This window comes from Hylobates moloch, unplaced genomic scaffold, assembly GCF_009828535.3.
Source record: "Hylobates moloch isolate HMO894 unplaced genomic scaffold, HMol_V3 SCAFFOLD_11, whole genome shotgun sequence".
NCBI lineage: Eukaryota > Metazoa > Chordata > Mammalia > Primates > Hylobatidae > Hylobates > Hylobates moloch.
The window spans coordinates 99,689,845-99,708,891 of NW_026652286.1; the positions used below are offsets into that span (position 1 = coordinate 99,689,845).

Sequence of the window (19,047 nt, forward strand, 5' to 3'; positions counted from 1 at the left end):
TTTAACAGTCTGTCTTCTAGCTAACTTCACAATCTTCGCAGCATTTCGCTGGCTCCTCTTCATCTGTGATTCCCAATCACACAGCAATGCTACCCAGAAAGTGAAAGCTCCCAGCCCACTCTCTTCAAACCTAGAAGGTTTCTCAGGCTTTTGTTAGAAGGCGAGTAGAACAACCTGAAATCTTTCTCTCCATATGCTCTATGAGCTTTGGCTGGCAGCTGCTAACTAGGTGTAGCATCATTTAAATAATTTTTCTTAAGAACATCTTGAGCTCATGATCTGATTTACTTTACAGAATACCATTTATACACCTAAAGACATTAGAATAGAATCTCTACAAAACATATTTTTATAAAACAGGAAACAGAGCATTTCATGAACAGATATTAATGGGCTTATTTATATTTCAATCACAAAATACTCCTGAAAAATCCATTTTAGGTCTAGCAGTTTGGACTCTTTGAGTTGCAAATAACAGAACAGAATCCACTCGAACTGGATTAGGCCCCAAAGGGAATTTATTGGCCTGTGTAGCAAAGATAGAGGCATGGCTTCCTCTGGGCAAATAGTGTCATCAGATGCAGTCTCTCCTTCCTGGCTCTCTCTTTCACACTGGCTTCATTCTTACCCTCCATCCATTGGTCACAAGATAGCCAAAAGTTCCACCCCTACAAACACACCTGGTTTAATTCCCAAGATAAGAAAAGAGTCAAGCAGATTTGATAGTCTGGAGAAAATAGAGGAGATTCCCCAGAGGACGTGGAGTGTGGACAAGTTGTTTCCCAAAAGAAATTCTGAGTACTGATATCAGAAGGAAAAGTGAATGACAAGCAGGTAAAGACAAGAAATATCTACTCTACGAGAAAGTTAAAAAATTCTGAGAGGAGCATGAGATTCTGTGTTTACTGAGTCTGCCGCTTCATTTGTAATTTACTCAGCAGTTAGCTCAATGATGGGTGCATGACACCCATGCTCATTAAATATTTGTTGAATGAATGAATACAAAATGAATGAGTGAATACAATATGCACTTCATGTCAGAACTGCCACCCGATTTCCTGGATCTGAGAGATGTAATTGCATGCAAGACTTACGGCTCTGTGCCCGTCCCTCGTGTGTCCCACAGCACTACCATAGAACAATTGCACGTGACTTGGTTTTCTGTTTACCCATCTGAATCTCCTCTCCTAGACTAGAAACCCTATGAGGGCAGGGGCTATACTATTCCTCTTTGACCTAGCATAGCACTGGCACAGTCTGTCCTTAGTCATTATCTGTTGCATACATACACACATGAATAAATAAATAAATACTCAATTGTGAGGTGGCTCGCTTGAGTTCTTCAAAAGACAGCAGTTTCTCTCCCATCTCATTCCCTGCACTCAATCAATATAGCCTATAACAGTGATTTCCAAACTTGCTGGCACTTTACAATCACCTGAGGGTCTTTAAAAAGAAAGTCTAAGCCCAGGACACACCCCAGACCAATTAAATCACAATATTTGGGGGAGCAGGCACAGGCACTACTAATTTTTGAAGCTCTGCAGGTGACCCCATGTACAGACAAGTTTGGGAAGAACCACTCTATCGGCTTATCAGAAACTGAGTGAAGTAGAAAGGATATTATGATTGCCTTTACTGGCGGGCATCATGGGTAGTGGTAGGGGCTTGTGATTCTGCATTTTCAGGAAGCTCCCAGGTGTTGCTGCTGCTGCTGGTGCTGTTGGTGTGTCAGTGGTCCTCAAGGTGCATCCGGGACTGGCATCATCAGGGAGCTCGTTTTAAATGCATATTCTCAGGTCCCCCTCCAGATTTACTGAATCAGAAGCTCTGGCCATGAGGCTGAGCAATCTGTGTTTTAATAAATCTCCAATGTGATTCTGATGCAAGCTCAATTTTTTACTCTACAAAAATTTTCCTTACAAAAATTAGGCAGGCATGTTGGTGCACGCCTGTAGTCCAGTTACTTGGGAGGCTGAGGTGGGGGGGTCACTTGAGCCTAGGAAGTCAAGGCTGCAGTGACCCCTGATCATGCCACTGCACTCCAGCCTGGGCAACAGAGTGAGATCCTGTCTTTGTTCTGTCTCAGAACCACCTGATGGGCTTGTTGAAAATGCAGACCAACTGAATCAGAACCTATGGTGACTGAATGCATGTGTGTTTGGGGGTGAATGTGAGGAAAATAAATATCTATATTTTTCTGAAAAAAAAAACACTCCAGGTCATATTGCTGGGCAGCTAGGTTTGAGAAGCACTATTCTTGAATGTCCCTTAGAATCATCCAGGATGAAATCAATCATTGCAAAATGTTCCATTTATAGCCAGCTGTCCAGTGAGCATTTTGGTTAACTGAGAGAACTTCATTTTTTTCCTCCCTCCCCCACTCCTTACATCCCCAACCAAATGGGTCATTCTGGACTTCAGATAACACTTGCCATTAGCAGAATGTCATTGAGCTGAATTTCATTATGTCCTGACACATTTGCCCTGCAAGTCTGTGATGTTCTGTGGCTCATCTTTATGCTAAATTAGTGCTCATTCACCTGAGCTATTGATAGCTTGTCATTTTGCATTATCTTTTTCCATTACCATCGTGAATAACCCCCCTCCCATATGTACCTGAGCTCCATGGGTTTGCAGGCGAGTTCACATTATACTTAGGATAGTTCGCTTACAAGGCATCCAGTTGTGGCACATCATAATGAAGGCAGAGACAACATCAGAAAGATAAAGATTAAAAAGTTCGATAATACTCAGTGTTGGTAAGGTTATAGGGAAACTGGCATACTTATGTACCACCCGAAGTCTAAATTGGCACAGCTTGTTTGGAGGGCAATTGGATGATATTGAAACATTTTTTTTTAAAATCACATACTATTTGGTTCAGCAATGTTATTTCCGGGACTTTGTCCTGCAGAAGTACTTATATAATGCACAAAAATATATGGAGAAGAATGTTCATTGCTGCATTATTGATAATGGCACAAAAGTGGAAGCTACTATAATATTTATCATTAGAAGAGTGGTTAGATAGATTGTGGCATATTTGTGTAATGGAGTATGTTAACTAAGAGAAGTAGCTATACAAGTACTGGGCTTGAAAGGCTAGGCCCAGCGTGCCAGAATGTAGCCTCTCCAAGAAGGCTGAGTTTTTTTATATGGCAGCTCAATGCTCCCAGAGAGAGTGTTGGGTGAACAAGGTAGATGCTTCATGGTCTTTTATGTCTTAGATTTGGAAGACACAGCATCACTTCTACACTACTCCATGGGTTGAAGCAGTGTAAGCCTACTTAGATTCAAGGGGAGGGAAATAAACTCTGCCTTTCAGAGGCAGAAGTGTCAAGAATTTGTGTCCATGTTTTATACCTGTGACACAGTCCTTACTTCTAGGGAGTAGGAAGTGGAGAAAGAAGATTTTGCTTTTCATTTTATACCTTTCTATATTATTTGATTTATTAAAAAATTGCCTGCATTGGTTTCGAGATTACAAGAGAGATAAAATAAGGAGAAAATAACTGGAGGAAAAGAGAGGCCAGGGGTAGATCTGCAAGTGGAAGAACAGGTAGAAACAAGGAAGAAAGGCAGGTAGACCTGGCAGGGGGTGGTATAGGAGATAGATATGGGATGGATAAATGTGGAGGGTGGTAGCAGTTTGGTTTTGTGTTCATGCTGGGCACACATGGAATAGTCTTCTACCACAGCCCCTCATTGTCTATCTATCCTGCCCTTGGAAATGCTGCTTATCCCTTAAGAAACAACTTGAGTGCCATCTGCTCTGTGCAATCTTCTCAGTCATAGCCCGAGCAGTCCCACCCTACTCTGTATTTTCATCGCATTTGTGTGAGTATACCTGCATAGAGCTCATGCCAGCTTGGCTGTTTCAGTTATCTGAGTGTTCTTCTGTCCCTCTCCAGAAACTGTCCTCAATGGCTGACACAATGTTTTGTCAAGTTCCTACATGTTCACAGTGCCTAGCACTATGTCTTACAGTGGGCAGTGGTATTCTGTAAAATATTTTTTAAATTAAAAAATTCCTTATTTAACAAACATTTATACAGTATTTAGTAGCTGCTGGGTAATGTCCTCAAATATTGGCTTATTTACTCTCTCATAACAACCCCCTATAAGACAGGTACTATCATAGCCCTATTTTACAGAGGACAAAATTTGTGCATAGAGAGGTCAAGGAACAAGGTCATAAACCTAGTAAATGGTAGAGCTTGGAGTCAATCCCAAACACTTGGCTCTAGTCCTTTTATCACTGCTCTTTCCTTCATCGGGACATAATGAAGCACATTTCTAAATTTTCATATCTGTGAGTCAAGAAGAATGTTTCATTATATTTTGAAAAATATACCAGCAACCAATCAGAATTGAAATTCCATGTACAAACCACTCTCTGGATGGACATGCAGTAAAATAAGTAGAATGGCATTTGGGCTACTTGATGAGAGCTTTAGTATTTAACTTTCTCTTTCTCTTCATTGACTCCAACCTGGACCAGACAAGGCCTCCCAGGCAGTGCAGAAAGATCCCAGAACATGATCAATGCCTAAGAAGGTCTACAGAGGGAACGTTAGAGAAATATCGGAAGAAACCACTAAAAGAAGGGAACAGAGGTTCAGGAAAGGGCTTGGATGTGGGTAGAAAGTAACTTGAAAAAAAATATTCGTAGGTATTGTATGAAGCAGTCTTGTGGTTGAAAACACCAAAATAATGAGGTCACACATTTATTTTTACCAACCTACCTTCCCAATGATTGCAGAGATACTATTATACAAAGAAAGAGAAGTAATCAATTTCCATGTTTGTTATCATGGCTGGTATTAAAATAGAGCAGAGACCTTGGACAAGCTACTATTTGACAAAGTGTTACAAAGGTGGAAGGAAATAGAGGAGTCAGATAGTTTCATCAGGCCTATTTCCACTTTATTCAGAAGGGGGTTTAATTTAGAGGTAGGGATTGACATGAAGGTTAAGTCAAACACAGAAGTGCTTTGTATCAAGTTTTAGTTTCACTTTGCTTTGAGGTTGCACAGATAAACAGTGAAAATACAGGAGTGTCCAGTATTAGTCCTCTTGCTTGCTTATTGCTTTTTATCATCTGAACGACTTGGTGCTAATTTCTAACATTCAACATTTATGGACTTCCAGGAACTCATAAATGTCACATCAGGCTGCCTCTTGGTGAATTTTTAATCAAGGGGGAGAATTTCAGCTACAAATAGACCAAGAATCAAGAGGCCCGCTATTGATCGGTCAAAGTGGCACTTATGAACCTGAGGTTGAAGCAGTTTGGATAAAAGGATTCTGGGCTTTCTATGGCCCCAGAGACATCTTTTTCCATCAAGTCCAGGTTAGTATCAGATATCCGCTCCAAGTTATTGAATAGTAGCAAATATGAAGTCTCTTAAAGGCCCATACAAATAGATATAAATTGAGAAGAAAAGCCAAATGTCTGGCTCAAGCCAAATATCATCTCGGCCAGATATTCTCTGGATGTTACACTCCAATCCCCAAGCAAATGGTCCCATTCTTCCTTCCACAGGGCAGAATATCTCCCTGGGTAGTGGGTCAAGGCCCAGATGCTCTGGCTATTCTGTGCCAGACAGGGGCTGACCTCTAAGTCTGAGGCCTTGAATTGTCCCTGCAGAGATACAGAGCGGTGCTTGTTATGTCAGGGATCACTCAGCCCAGTGAATGATGTCTCTCACTAATGCCAAGCCATGAATCATTGGTCTGTGGTACTGTAAAATTAACATGCACCACTATAAATAACTCATCTGTAATGGGCTGTCATTGATGGCTTTTTGGAAAGGTTTGACTCAGGAGTTAGGGTTTTAATGACTGTAATTGAAATTAGATGAAAAGCATCAGTATTGTGCTTTTATCCTGACCCATGCGAGGACAAATTCCATCATATGTCAAAACAATTATGCTGTGTCAAACCTGAGGGACAGGATGCTGTAGCACTTCTCCTCAGCACCTTGGACTGCTGTCTCCTGAGATGTCACCTGGTGAGTGACAGGGCACATGCGAGTCACTCCTCGGTGCTGTTTCTTCACAAAGGGCTCTGCTGTAACAGAGACGGGCACTGCTGGAAAAGCAACCCCACCCTAGCTCCCAGATGAGAGCTGTTATCAGCAGGAAGGGCCATTATTATTAATAACAAGGACAGTCCTTTGTATAGAGGAATATGGTTTACAAAGCTCTTTCACTTCCGTGATTGCATCTAATCTTTACCAAGGCCCCAGAGGTAGGTCAGATGCTACTGCTATTATCATCCTCAGATGTACGAAGAGATGGAGGCTCAGAGAGCTAGGTGACTTGCCCAAGGTCACACAGCTAGTGAGTGATGAAGTAGGAACCAGGAACCTCTGATCTGAAGCGTTTCTACACCCTAGTGCCCCCTAATGATGGCCTGGTGTTTGGTGTTGAACGTCTTTCTCCTCTGGTCCCACCAGCATGCTTCTGGCTTCTGTAAAACACTGGATCCTAAGTGATTCTGGGAGACCCTTCTTCTTGATCATTAGCAGGAAAATCAAAACAGCCGAGGGAAAAAGTAAACATAGCATATTTTTCACTGACTTGCTCTAATGCTAAACAGCTTTTTCTAGTACAATTTGAGTCATGAGTGGAGGTTTCAAGCAGGTCAGTGAAGAGTTTTTGAAACAGGCAGGAGTGCTTCAGTCCTTTCTTTTCATTTTGCTGCTGGTGTAATAGAGCGCTTCAAGAGTTTCATTTCAGAGGATGCTGAGTATTAGGAGGGGGCTGAACTGTCACAAGGAAAAGTCCCAGGATCAGGGAGCAAGGCCCTCAGGGACACTCCTTCAAAGCCCAGCCCCCTCCACTTTCCCTAAAATCAGAGGCAGCTCTACACAGAGATTTTCCAGCCCCCTGCCTGTGTCCCAGGAAGGCTGGTGCTGAAGTCACTGCCAGGCCCTTCAGCCCTGTGGTGGCTGTTCCTGGCCTTGGTCTCAGGAGACAGACAACCTTAGAAGGAGGAGAAACCATATGCTTCAGCCATTATCTTCTGAACCTCTGGGCCCCAGACAATTAATCGGAGGAGCTGAGCCCATGTGTGTCTCCAGCCCTAACATCTCTCCAACAGAGCCGGTGCCACACCGGTGGAGGTTTGCAAATGAACATGCAGCATACCTTTGTTCATACAGCCTGTCACCATTCCCCACCTGGAGACAGCTCTGTAATCCTCCTGTGCAAAAATAACAAGTCCCACGTAGGATTGCGTGCATGGTCTAATTACACGTAACAAAACAGCTCGTCTCAGGAGACAAGGAGTGTTTGGTAGTAAATTAAGAGATGCAAAAGCCACTGCGAGCCATGCTGATTAATCCAGCTCTCTAGCAATGGGGAAGGATCCTTGAGAAATGGGTTTGCAGTTGGATGATAATTATATGCCCACTATGGGGGCTTTTCATGTACACTAGCTTTTGTGTGAAGGGGAGGGAATGTGACTGGGATGGAGACTGCAGAGCTGATTCATTCAGTGCTGTGTTGACAGAATGGAAATTGCTCCAGAAAATGCTAATACTTATTAAATGGGTAAAACACCAGGGAGCCCACCTGCACTGGCTCGAGATGCCTCACGCTCCCATTTAAGATGGGACTGCATCTGTGCACACTGAAACCTTTATCCAACTTTGCCTGTAAGAATTGTGGATTTATTTGACTTGCCTTACCCCTTTCAGCACCAAGCTCACAGAGCCACTCTGAGTTCCAGTCCATGGGGACCTTATTGATTAAAAGGAAGACAGAACAAACACTTTAGAAAAACGGAGAAAAACATGCTTACAACTAATGAAAACTATAAAAATAGATGGTGTGTGTCAGGTAGGGGCTGGGGGGGAGGGGTACATGCATGGGCACATGCATAATGCTTTATGGTGAATACCCAGTCCCAAACTTTTAAGCAAGATGTGTGTTTGAAATTTTGGCTTTGCCACTTCCCAGCAGCCAACTGACTCACCGGGCTTTAGCTTTCTATGTGCAATATGGGATTAGCAATTATTTCTGCCCTTCCTTCCTTGGGGGTTGTTGTGGAGATCAAGTAGGAAAAGTGATGTGAAAATGCCTTCCAAACTGGAAAGCACTGGACGAATGTCACTTTCCCTGATATTAGCACAATGTCTAGCACATAGCAAGTGTCTAATAAATATGCTAGTTGATGGATTGATAGACAGATGCTAAGGGGTGAGAATGGAATTATTTGAAACATTTGGAAATTTCAAGGGATATTTGCTATAAATTGTGGATTTTTAACAGAATTTTTAAATGGGAAGGAGGGGTGGAGCCTTGCTAGGAAGAGCAGAAAAATACTCCTGACTGTAGAGATGAGAAAATCTAAGTGAGAAGAGCATATTTCATTGGGTAGAGTCTGAGTAGAGAAGAAGTTGAAGGAAATTAGGTAAAGGATGGAGAAAAGGAGAATTAATGGAAGGCTGAGAGATCAGAGGGTAGATGCTGGGGTAGAGCCTGCCCTTGAGAAAACAGCTGATTGCATGGAGATCTATGCAAAGATGGGCATCCATGCAAAAAATATGGGCATCCATGCAAAAAGATGAGCATACATGCGAAGATGGGCATCCATGCAAAAAGATGGGTATCCATGCAAAGGTGGGTATCCAAGCAAAGATAGACATCCAGGCAAAGGTAGGCATCCATGCAAAGATGGACATCCATGCAAGGCAAGAGAAAAGCAGGTTGGAGTTGGAGAACAGAATAGACAGAATGAAGACATGTAAAGCTCAGGGCCAGAATCTTGAATTCTATTGCTTCCAAAATCTTTTGTGGTGGTGACAATTGGGGATTGGTAGATAGGGGATGGGATGGGAATAGACAGGATGGTCATGAACTTGATCTCTGGCATTGCCCAATAAAGTGCTTATTGGAGGGTCCCATCCCAATAAAGCATTCCAGTATCTTAGGGAATGAAGTAGTTCAAGGATCTTAGTCTACAGCAATAAAATCCCCAAGGAGCTGAAAACAGCCTGTGAACTTTCCAGGGGAGGTGCACACCCCACACCCCATAACCCCTGCTTTTAATGCATACTTTTCTACACAGTCTGTAATTCATAAGAATAAGAAAGAAAATACATTTTCACTACAATAGAGAGAACTTCTGTGAGAATGGAACCGTGTTTTGAATGTTTTAATATACAGAAATTGACACCCGTCTACTTCTATTCAAAAACCCTCTCTCTGGAATAGCATAACAATGCTTTCTCCTCTATATTTTCCTTGCATGCTACCACGAACTGCTGTTGTGAAGCAAATCCTTCTGTTGCAATCTTTTATTTTTACCTCCCCCTACCACTTTGTAAATCTCTTTCTTTCTCTAAAATATTAAAGTGTGGCAAAAGCTGTTAAGTGACTAAGATATGGACCCTTCTGAGTCAACAGATCTGCCCCCCTATAGATCTTTGAGTCATAGCTGCTAACATTTCTTGACACAATCCGGTTTTTCTTTTGATTGTTTTTTCTCTCCTGGTAGCAAGGCTTACAAGAATTTCAAAGTGTTTGGGGATGGGAGGTTTCAGGCCACCCTTACCATCATCAAGAGCTCCTGACAAGTAGCACAAGAATATGAAATAATATGTTAATTTCTTGGCACAGCTCAGATACCTCTTTCCTCCTACTGACAAATCATTTCGGGGGGCTATAAACGCTGCTCTTAGTGTGCCTCCAAGAGTTCCAAATAGCCATTTCCATGTGGTGACCACCCACACCCTGCATGTTCACATCATGGTACAGAGAAGACAGTGGAAATTCAAATCTGCATCCTATACTTACTAGCTGAGATCTTTGAACAAGTCCCTTTACCTCTCTGAACCTCAATTCTTCATCTGTGAGATGGAATAAAAATATAGACCCAGGAGGACCGTTGTGAGATAAAGTGTGATAATGTGTGTGTGCTTAGCACCCAAGGGTCTCTCATTAGGTATGAATTCATTCGTTTTTCTCCTTTTTCATTTAAAGCCTCTCTCTCTCATTTTCTCTCTCTCTGCAAAGGCATATATCATCTTTGGATGGATGCATAAGAAATTGACAACAGTGGTTGCTTCTAGAAAGGCTGTAATCTGATTTAGAAAGATGATTTTACCTTTCACTGTACAACTTTCATACTATTTGAAATCTTTGCCATGATCGTGTATTGCTTAAAAATATTAAGCAATATATGTACATTTAGAAATTCTGAGTTCCAAACTCTTGGTCCTTTTTTATCAGTATCCTCTCTTCCTTTCAGTTTGGATGTTTCACACTGAACAGGCACAGAAAGAAAATCCCGTATGTGTTGGTTTCTGTTTTGACATGCCAAATATTCACTGTAGGACTTACCTTGTAGTGTAGAAGGCCTCCAAATTTAAGAAGTACTGGGAAATAGATGGGCTTTAAGTAATAAAGGGTTGGACAACTGGATAGCCATTTGGGAAAAGATAAAAATGGATTTATATCCTACACCCTCACCCCAAATAAACTCCAAACAGATCAGAGAGTTAAATGTAAAAAAAAAAGTAAAAAAAAAAAAAATGAAACCTTGAATGTACTAAAGAAAACATGGGTGAATTACTTTATGAACTAGAAGAAAACATGGATGAATTACTTTATGTATATGGAAAAAGCTTTGCTAATCATGACTCAAAATCCAGATTTAATATATGAAAACATTGACAAATTTCATTCTATTAAAACCCAAAATTTTTGGCCGGGTGCGGTGGCTCATGCCTGTAATCTCAGCACTTTGGGAGGCCAAGGTGGGCGGATCACCTGAGGTCGGGAGTTTGAGATCAGCCTGACCAACATGGTGAAGCCTCATCTCTACTAAAGATACAAAAATTAGCCGGGCATGGTGGCACGTGCCTGTAATCCCAGCTACTCGCGAGGCTGAGGCAGGAGAATTGCTTGAACTCCAGAGGCGGAGGTTATGGTGAGCTGAGATTGCGCCACTGCACTCCAGCCTGGGCAACAAGAGCAAAACTCCGTCTCAAAAAAAAAAAAAAAAAAAAAAAACCCACCCCAAATTTTTGCATGGCAAAAACATCACAAATTCAAAAGACAAGTAACTAAATTGGAAAGAGTATATGCAATAGACATTACAGAGAAAGGGCTAATATCCCCCTAATACATATAGAACATTTGCAAATCAAGAGATGAAAGTCCAAAAACTGGAAAGAAACATGAGCAAAATAAATAGCTATTTCACAGAAAAATGTATGCAAACGGCTTTTAAACATACAAAAAGTTACTCAAACTTACTTATAATAAGAGATATAAAAACAAAATTACACTTAAGATACTAATTTTTGCCTCTTAGACTGGCAGAATTCTAAAGGTTGACAACACACACTTTCAGTGAGTCTGTCAGGAAACAGATACACTCATAAATTGCTAGAGAGAGTATAAAATGATCGGTTTCCAGGGAGGAGAATGTGGTATATCTAGGAAAACTATGCATTTACCCTTTGACTTAGCATTTCTTCTTGTTGAGATTCACTCTGAGATACATTTCCACAAACATGAACCACTAGTGATAAGGTAGTTTTTAGAGACGTTATTTATTGTAACAAAATGTTGGAATTGTTGTTGCCCTTCTGTCGTAGATAAGTTGCATAATCTGTGGTACATCCATACAACACAATGCACACAATGTAAAAAAGAATAAAGCATCTCTCTATGAACTGATAAGAAATGATTTCCAGGATATGTTGTTAAAGGCAAGAAGCAAGATGTGAAAGAATGCATATAGTATGTTATCCTTTGTATAAGAAAAAAAGAAAAAAACCCTCCAAACCCATGTACTTATTTGCTTATTTTTGCAAAAAAAAAAAAAAAAAATGTAGGATGCATGAAACAGAATCTGATGAAAATGGTTGCCTATTTCGGGTGTGTGTGAAAAGGATGGCAGGGTTAGGGATAGTACTGAGACTTCTTTGAATGTACCTTTTAATATAACTTTGACATATTAGTCATGTAAATGTTTTATATACTGTATGTTAAAATGAAATTAAATCAAATCAGTAAGGGTGAATACAAAGCAAATCTTAAAGCTGAATATAAGATGAAACAAAGAAAGTCAACTCTATATCAAATTGACAACCTAACTGTACAGAAAGTAAATAACTAATTCAAAAGCTTTTGAATGCAGCATTCTGACTGTACATTCTTAGTGGGTGATAGTCTAAAAAAAAAAAGATCTGTAATGGCATCTTAAACATATTTAGTCAGCTTGTTGTTGGTAGTTGTTTTGGTACAGTAATCTCCAAACTATTTTGAATATGTTGTAGGACTGAGCCATGAGTTAAACATATTGATGGTGTTAGGAATCAGGGAGAAGGAGTATGCAGACATAGGATAGGGAAAGATGAGGAAGAATCCTGGATATTTAATTCCCATGAGAGGAATCAGTCTAAACTCAGATGTGTCCATTGAAATAGCCTAGAAGCAACAAACTCCAGTGGCAATCAGTTCACTTAACATCCAGACTTGGTTTCTTGTTTTTAATTGGCTTAAAACAACAATAAACATGTATTACCCTCATAGTCTCTGTGTATCAAACATTTGGGAGTGGCATAGACAGACAGTTCTGGCCCAGGATCTCTTGCGATGTCATCTGAAGGCTGACCTGGAGCTGACTGGATCTACTTCCAAGATGGCTCATCCCATGGCTGGCAAGATGATGCAGGTTGCTGCATAGAGGCCAGTGTCTGCCCACATGCCCTTCTCCACAGGCTGCTTGAGTGCCCTCACAGCATGGCGGCTGGCATCCCCCAACTGAGTGAGCAATCCAAGAGAGATTAAGGCTGAGACTGGGATGTCTTTTACGACCTAGCCTCAGCAGTCCCACACTGTCACTTTCACAGTATTCTGTTGATCACACAGAACAGCCATGATTCAGCGAGACAGGACTACATGAGGGTATGAACAGCAGGCAGCAAGGATCATTTAAGCTGAGAGCTAAAGGCTGAGTAAAGCAGCTAGTCTAGTGAAGAGAGTGAAAGAAGTACACTTCTTATAAGTCATGGGACAGAACTTTGAAATAAGTTTATATGACTAGGGAGTAAAGATGAGGCCTGATTTGTGGCAGTTCTTGCAAGTTTTGTTAAGAAGCTTAGTTTTTTTTAATAAAGCCAATAAACCATCAAAGTGTTTATATTTTAGTAAGATCACTCTGGTTATTACATGGAGGGTGGACTGAAGGAACAAGGATAGAGAACAGAAATGGCAGTAAAGAAACCAGGAGACTATTGAGATGATCCTGACAAGAAATGGCAACTTGGACTACGGCGGTGGCAATAGAGGTGACAAAAGTGGGCAAGTGCTGAGAGACTTAGGAGACAAACATACATGACCCAATGTTTGGATATATGGATCACACATTAGAGAGGAATCAAGGCTGGCTCTGAGGTTTTTGACTTGTGTGTATGAAAGGAACAGCAGGTTTGGGGATTTAAAAAAAAGTGTATTTAACATGTTGAGTTAGTAGTGCGTACACACATGGAAATGTCCAGGAGGCAGTGGGCATATGGGACCTGGGATCAGGAGATATGCCTGGACATCAAAAATTACGGTTACCAGAATAGCCAGATCTTAGTTCCTAAAAACCATTCCCTGCTAAAAGAAACCAACACTTCCGAGAGACAGGGCTAACTACAGTTCTGCAGCCTGGAACATCTTCTTGTCCCAGAAAGCAAAGGAGAGCTGAAAGATGGATGGAGGCTTATCAAAAAAAGTCATGAGCTGGCTTGAAGGAGTCCTCACTAGTTAAACTTGAGACAATGTGAATATCAAAAAGAATAATGATGGTAATGGAGTATAACATAATAAACATAGAGTCCAACGTGATACTAAAAAATTAAAATTAAAGTTAGCATTTTAAAAAGTGGTAAAATCCAAGTAAGATCTGTAGTCTAGTTCATCACGTTGTGCCAGAGTCAATTTCCTGGTTTTGATAACATAATATGGAAGGTGTTGTTATCACTGGGGGAAGATAAGTTTGGGGTATGCTGGATCGCTCTGTAATATTTTTGCAACTTCTTGTGGGCTTAGTATTATTTCAAGATAAAAAGTTAACAGAAAAAAGGTATATGTGTATGTGTGTTGGTGGTCGTATTCTTCACGGAAAAATTTCAGCCTTTACTTGTAGAAGAAGTGATAGAATTAGAAGAGGTAGCATTTACAGCAACCAGTGGACTAACTGATTCAGGCAAAGGTCATTAATGCATGACAAAAACCACTGGGTGAATGCTATTAGAGAATGGGATAGTCCCATCGTCTCATTCCCTGGATTATTCATTACCTACAGAGGGTAAAGGAGCATTTATGGTGGAGAAATCTGGCTAACATCACCCTAACCAAGTAACAGAAGGAAATGACTGCCTCACTAGTTCCTGCTCCTGAACTTTTGACAGCAATGTAGGATTATTATCAGTATTGACACAAAATGGCATTTTGAACTTCCTGACGTGCTGGGATGAAAAATACGCAACACCACCTAGGTAGTATTTATGCCAAACATGTCTAATCTGAATTCAATAATGAAGAAACAAACACAGAAATTTAGATTAGAGGACATTCTACCAGACAACTAGCCTGAGCTCCAAAACTATCAGCCATGAAAGATAAAATAAAGTGAAATAAAAAAATAAGTAGCAGACCATTCTAGATTAAATAGACTAAGGAGACTAAAGAAAATGACATGCAATAGATGATTTTTTTTACTGGATTCTGGATCAGAAAAAAAGTTATAAAGAACATTATTAAGACAATTAGAAAAATGTATATATAGACAGTATTTTAGGCAATACTATTGTAATAATATCTTGGGAAGTAAATATATTGGTAATGCAAAAAAAATCATGCTTGTGTAGGATAATACTCTAGTTCTTAGAAAATTTAAGATATCTGTAACTAATTTTCAAGTGGTTTAGCAAAAATATTCAATTGAGGGAGACACACACACACACACAAACAGATCAAAACATTAGCAATCAAGGAGAAAGAAAAATGAGTTTTCACCATATTTTCAACTTCCTGCAGGTTTAAAATTTTCAAAATAAAAACTTGGGGAAAATATGATAAACTAGCATTAGTTTATCTATAAATTATGTCATTATCCTGCATCTAAATTTGAATTCCTTCCCTTTCAGTTCATCCCTTTCCCCACATCTCAGCATGATATAGCAAGAGTTGTCTGGGGCCTCATGGCCCAATGGGGCCCAGGCTTGAACAAATTTGCAGAGAAGTTTTGTGGCCTGCCGCCACCTCTGGGCTCTGCTGCTGCACAAGCAGGGACTATTGGTGGAAGCTGTTTGGCTCATCATTGAACCTAAAAGGGTGTCTGGGGCGCTGCAGGGCCTCAGTGGCCTAAGGCTTCATGAGCCCTTCTGCTTAGAGAGTTAATGCCTGGGACTAAAATCTGGGGTAACAGGATGGATTTCTGCTCAGCAGCAAAAGCTGCCCCAGCCTTCCTTATAAAATGGAGACTGCAAATAAAATTCCTTGTTTCCAGGAGAAAGGTGTATACCAACCACTGTTTTTTTGAGACAAAATATCGCTTTGTCTCAAAGGCTGTAGTGCAGTGTGGCAATCTCAGTTCACTAAAACCTCCGCCTCCCATGTTCAAGCGATTCTCCTGCCTCAGCCTCCTGAGTAGCTGGGATTACAGGTGTGTGCCACCATGTCCAGCTAACTTTTGTATTTTTAGTAGAGACGTGGTTTCACCATGTTGGTCAGGCTGGTCTCGAGCTCCTGACCTCAAGCAGTTCACTCACCTTGGCCTCCTAAAGTGCTGGGATTACAGGCATGAGCCACTGCGCCTGGGCCACCAACTGCTTTTGGATGGGTCCACTATTATTGTGGAATATTCACATAACCAGCCATGACCATCTAACTAGCCAGTAAACCAACCAATAAATGCATCTACTCATTCAACACATATGTGCTGGGTTGCTTGCTTTGCACTGTATATTGGAGCTGCAAAGACAAGACACAGTCCATTCTATTAAAGAATGGATTGGCCGGGTGTGGTGGCTCACACCTCTAATCCCAGCACTTTGGGAGGCCACGGCAGGCGGATCACCTGAGGTCAGGAGTTTGAGACCAGCCTGACAAACATGGAGAAACCCCGTCTCTACTAAAAATACAAAATTAGCAGGGCATAGTGGCGCATGCCTGTAATCACAGCTACTCCGGAGGCTGAGGCAGGAGAATCGCTTGAGCTCGGGAGGCGGAGGTTGCAGTGAGCCGAGATCGCGCCATTGCATTCCAGCCTGGGCAACAAGAGTGAAACTCCGTCTCAAAAAAAAAAAAAAAAAAAAAAAAAGAGTGGATTGTGTATCTGGGGAACACAGACCACAGATTATTGCCACACAATAATTGGTAAATGCATGATAGCAATTTTCATATTGTAGTACTGAGGTAGTGCACCAAACCTAAGTTAGGAGAGGAAGGCATGAGAGAAAACTTCTTGGAGAGAAAGAATATTTTCTTTCACTTTTAAAACTGTTTCCTTTTGTCCCCAAAGTCAAAAATAGATCAGGAACTATGGTCCACAGTAGGAGAGGGGTGAAAAGTGGTTTTAAAAGTTTTATCAGGCTTCTTTCATTTTTTTTTTCCATCTCTGCAGTTGGGCTAGAGTGATCATCTCATCCTCATTTGCCTGGGACTTGGCTGGTTTTAGCATGAAAGTCTTGAGTCCCAGAAAACCCTTAGTTCTGGCCAAACTGGGACCATGGGTCACCCTATGACCCTCCCATCTTACCACAGAATCTTTATGTTATGAAGAATCGCATGTGACGAAAGAATTGAATAACATGCTAGCTCTGGGAATTCTGAAGTGGATGAAGAGAAATGAGAAGGGTAAGAAAGCTAATCTCATTTCTTCGTTTTCCATAGAAGTCAGATAGTGAACAATCATGGTGCCTAGAGGGCTTGCTTCTCCTGCCCACTGTACCTTGTTGCTGCACTGCCTTCCTCCTGGAATGTTCCCTCCTCTTCATAAGTATATCCAAATCTTCCCTGTCCAGGCCTTGCTGAAACGTTTTCCAACTGTTCTAGCTGAAAATTATGTCCTCCATCCCCTACCCTGTGAAATGTGGGCGCTTATTGTCGGTGTGCTCTTGTGTTACGTGGCAACTCTTAGAGTTAGAAAGAGCCACAGAGAACTCAAAAGGAGTTCAGAAATTTATGGATTCATGTATGGCTTCATTCATTCTTTCATTTGTTCATAACTAGTTCTTAGAAAATTTAAGATATCTGTAACTAATTTTCTTTTTTTTTTTTGAGACGGAGTCTTGCTCTGTCACCCAGGCTGGAGTGCAGTGGTGCAATCTCGGCTCACTGCAAGCTCCGCCTCCTGGGTTCACACCATTCTCCTGCCTCAGCCTCTCCGAGTAGCTGGGACTACAGGCGCCCGCCACCATGCCCGGCTAATTTTTTTGTATTTTTTTTTTAGTAGAGACGGGGTTTCACCGTGGTCTCGATCTCCTGACCTCGTGATCCGCCCGCCTCGGCCTCCCAAAGTGCTGGGATTACAAGTGTGAGCCACCGCGCCCGGCTGTAACTAATTTTCAAATGGTTTAGCAAAAATATTCAACTGAGGGAGACAAACACACAAACACAGAGAGAAAGAGAGAGAGAACACAAGCAGATCAAAACGTTAGCAATCAAGGGGAACGAAAGATGAGTTTTCACCATATTTTCAACTTTCCGCAGGTTTAAAAATTTTCAAAATAAAAACTTGGGGAAAATATGATGAACTGACATTAGTTCATCCATAAATTATGTCATTATCCAGCACCTAAATTGGAATTCCTTCCTTTCAGCTCATCCCTTTCCCCACATCTCAGCATGATATAACAAGAGTTGCCTGGGGCCTCACGGCCCAGTGGGGCCCAGGCCTCAAACAAATCTGCAGAGAAGTCTTGCAGCCTGCTGCCACCTGGGCACGGGAGATTCCAAGATGAATTGGGTCCTATCCTTGAGGAGCCCCTACATGTTAGGGAGGTTGTTGGATACATGAGCAGACACAACACGTGGCAGAATGTGTTGGATGGAGGCTGAGCACTGGTGAGCAGTCGTTACTGGAGCAGATACTGAGAGCGGTAGATACTGTGCTAAGTGCTAAAGGGGTAAAAAGACCTTTAAGATTTTACAATCAGTGTAGGGTCAGCAGCAGATCTGAAAACACATGATTTTAATACCATATGGTAAGTGCTACAGAAAACATAAGCCTAAGGTCTCTGAGGATGCAGACAGGAATATTGAGCCAAGCAGGGGACTGAGTCAGGACCATGGGGATTGAGGATGTGGCATCTGAGCTGACTGGTTGGAAATCTGCAAAAAAGATGATAAGGGCAATAGGCACAGGGAGGGATCGGCAGATCAGGGACAAATTTAGCAGAGCAAATCAGTGGGGCTTCGTGACTGATTATAAGCGCAGGGAAAATCTTATGCCTTCTTGTGTTGTGTCTTCTGGGATGTCTCATACAGTATGCTGCACATGGTAGGTGTTTAGCATATACCTGTTGATTGAGTTAGATGAGACATTAGGCAGAGTCTGAAAACTCCTCAGACTGAGAAATGGCATTTAAATTGTATGTGTGTCCGTGTGTGTGTGTGCAAGAACTATAAAATGCAATAAATTTTAGGAAATACTGTAATGCTGCTGTGGACTCTTCTTGGAAAGTAGTTATGGCATGAAGAAAAGCAAGAGGACCCAGTAGAAGAAATATTTCTCTTTATGTCTTTGTCCTGTTTCTTCATTATCTGTAAGTCCCATCCTTATTCATTTAGAACTGATTAAGAAGTAAAATAAAATTAAAATATGTAAGTAAGTGTCCTATCTCCCCATCCCTTCTATCTCAACATATGCATGAGCTTGTGCACACACACAGACACACACACACACAGATTTTTTTTTTTTTTGAGATGGAGTCTCACTCTGCAGCCCAAGCTGGAGTGCAGTGACGCCATCTTGGCTCACTGAAACCTCTGTCTCTCGGGCTCAAGCAATTCTCGTGCCTCAGCCTC

At 41.4% G+C, this 19,047-nt stretch overlaps 1 long non-coding RNA gene across 2 annotated transcripts in view; it reads left to right on the forward strand.

Moving 5' to 3' along the window:
- The window catches only part of LOC131384608 (uncharacterized), a 79,355-nt gene that overhangs the window by 8,547 nt on the left and 51,761 nt on the right, over window positions 1-19,047 (forward strand). For both annotated transcript variants that reach the window (XR_009215623.1, XR_009215624.1), the window contains exon 2: window positions 5,155-5,356. This is a non-coding gene — a long non-coding RNA (uncharacterized LOC131384608). The remainder of the gene's footprint in view (window positions 1-5,154; window positions 5,357-19,047) is intronic.